The sequence below is a fragment of the Montipora capricornis genome, chromosome 3 (assembly GCF_036669925.1).
Source record: "Montipora capricornis isolate CH-2021 chromosome 3, ASM3666992v2, whole genome shotgun sequence".
NCBI lineage: Eukaryota > Metazoa > Cnidaria > Anthozoa > Scleractinia > Acroporidae > Montipora > Montipora capricornis.
In genome coordinates, this window is record NC_090885.1 from 64,010,496 (window position 1) to 64,012,995 (window position 2,500).

General features: G+C 37.6%; 1 protein-coding gene and 1 pseudogene across 1 annotated transcript in view; both read right to left on the reverse strand.

Annotated features, from left to right (window-relative positions):
• The window catches only part of LOC138040709 (zinc finger protein 709 pseudogene), a 37,414-nt pseudogene extending 36,366 nt beyond the window's left edge, over nt 1–1,048 (reverse strand).
• The window catches only part of LOC138043704 (zinc finger protein 709-like), a 28,105-nt gene that overhangs the window by 9,719 nt on the left and 15,886 nt on the right, over nt 1–2,500 (reverse strand). The window lies entirely within an intron of this gene.

Below are 2,500 nucleotides of genomic sequence, written 5' to 3' on the forward strand. Positions count from 1 at the left end.
CTACAAAAATCCGAAAATAACGGCTTACCTTGAAATTTAAGAAACTTGCACATTTCTCCGTTGTGAGAAATGGAAATGTTCAATTTCCTTGTGAAATATGCCGCTCGCACATTTTTCCTGGCGTTTGTAATTTGCATAAATATTTGATTTTTTTTCTGCATCCAATTGGACCCTTTGTTCCATATTCTATGCGTCCAAAATGAAAACGAGTGCGTCCCAGGACACAATGACGCACTCTGGATACATCTCTGGATTGGTTTGTTATTCTGCTTAAAGTCTCTACTTTTGTGAGGTAAAATAATTTTTCCACTGGGGACAAGCCATTAAAGTACCTGGCTTTTGATGTACTGATGCATAGCTTTATTGCTGGACAGGATATCGAAAGATTGCAGTGATCCGCACTAACATCATGACAATTAAAGCAACTGTCTCATACGTAGATACCAGAACATTTCTGCTGCTGGTGCAATTGTCCAGGCCCCAGTTGCTGGAAAAAGCCGTACGGCCCCACTAGGAACACGTACTGCTCCATGTGATACAAACATACATACATTTTTATTAATCCTAGAAGTCGTATGACTATACAGGATGCTAAAACAGTCAGCGACGAAATAGAAAAGGGGGCAAAGAAAAATTAATAAAATAAATAAATAATTGCCTAAATTAAATTATTTACAACATATAAATGTTTACATTGCATTACAATATTGTCTTATGATTGGCAAAGCATTCGTTTGGAAGGCAGTAACAGACTCAGCATTAACAGCAGAATTGGGAAGGTCATTCCAAAGGGGGATAACAAGTGGGAAAAAGGAAAACTTATATGCATTGGTGCGAGCAAAAATATGTCTGAACTTATAGGGATGGTTGGAGCGATTGCTTCTATGAGCCCACAAAGTTCTAACAATACTAAAACTTCCTAGAGACTGATCTCTCACTTAAAATCCAGGAAAACAAACATTCTTACCTTCTGTAAGGGAGCTTTTGCTTACAACAGATTGAAATAATTATAACCACGTCAAGACCCACTTCGAACGCACTTCGAATTGTCCTTCGAATTAAAAAATGCTCATTCTGTCCAGCGGATTTAACAGAGAAGGAGATAGGTATGTCATGTATGGGTAATTTTATTGTCGCGGGCAAATATATTTATTGAACTAGACGCTCCACTAGCGTACACTGGGTTACCTGTAGTCCCTATTACTCAAAAACAGAAGGGACTGAGTTGGGTGGAATTAAACTGCAGCGTTCCAGGCAATTTTTTCAAGTCGGGGGTCCTTAAGACCATTTAAGGGGTCACCCAGAAGTCGTACCAGCAGAGGCTCTTTGGCTCTTACGTTCATACGACGAAACAGATATTTTTTCTGAGGTTTAAAACCTGGCTACCAGCCTATTAATCATTTGTCAGAAAGAAGAGATTCCTGTCATCTTTAGAAAAAATAGCCACGCATTGCTTACGTGTGGTAGTGCAGTAATACAGCGCTTTATTCCATATTGTCAACTGAGTTGCGTTTTGTCTTCCAGGAGATTCAAGTTGTCTTTGCGTAATATGTAGCTCTAATAGTACACAATATCATTTTGGAATTGAATATCATTGTAGTGCCATGGTAGAAGTGTAGCCCCCTGAGAAGACATGTGGTTACTAGCAAAGTACTGAACCCAGAAAGATTGAAGAAAATATAAGGGAATCGAGAAACATTGGCTTCTGGGCTGACATGTTGATCATTTTCAACTTCCCTGACAACTTTTCACCACAAGTTTAAGGATGCACTCTGAGAATGTGACAGCTTTGTAATACAAAAGTTCACTGAAGTTTTTAAATTCCATTGTAACGCTCAAAAATGCGAACTAAGCAAAATACAGATTTTGTTAGCTTGCTTTATGCAAAACAAATATGGATGCAAAAGTAAATAAATATTGATACACAGTTTTTAGGAATAGCAGAAGGAAGTTTTCAGGACGGTTGATCCAGAATAAAATATTTTACTATCAGCAACAAAATTTACGACATGAAAAAAACATTAATTTTGAACCGTGGATATAAAAAGTTACGATCCACGAAAAACATTTTGGGAGATTTTTGTTGTTGTACTTTTAGCTGCACAAGTAAATCGCAAAATCTTAAGTGACATTGAATTCAGCGGGCGGCGTGTTTACACGCGAAACAGTGAAGCATCTGTGTCAAATGATGGCAAGATACAAGGTTTTTGTTTTTGTTAATTTTCTTTTTCTTTCAAGTGTTATAAAGTTTGACCAGAAATGTGCGAATTCAACACAAAGATCACAATCGCCCAACTCTTGAGATTGACCATTGTTTCTGTAAAGTCAAAAATTTACTCTTCAAGAAGAGGTTATTTATCACCAGGTAATTCAATCGTTTCAGAAATAGCAGCTACTTTATTATTCATCAGCGTCACAATTGTTTGCTAATTTTGGGGCTCATTTTGTTGAAACTCAAGCACGCTTCCAACAGACCTGTTTGTTAGGGTTCGGGGTTAGG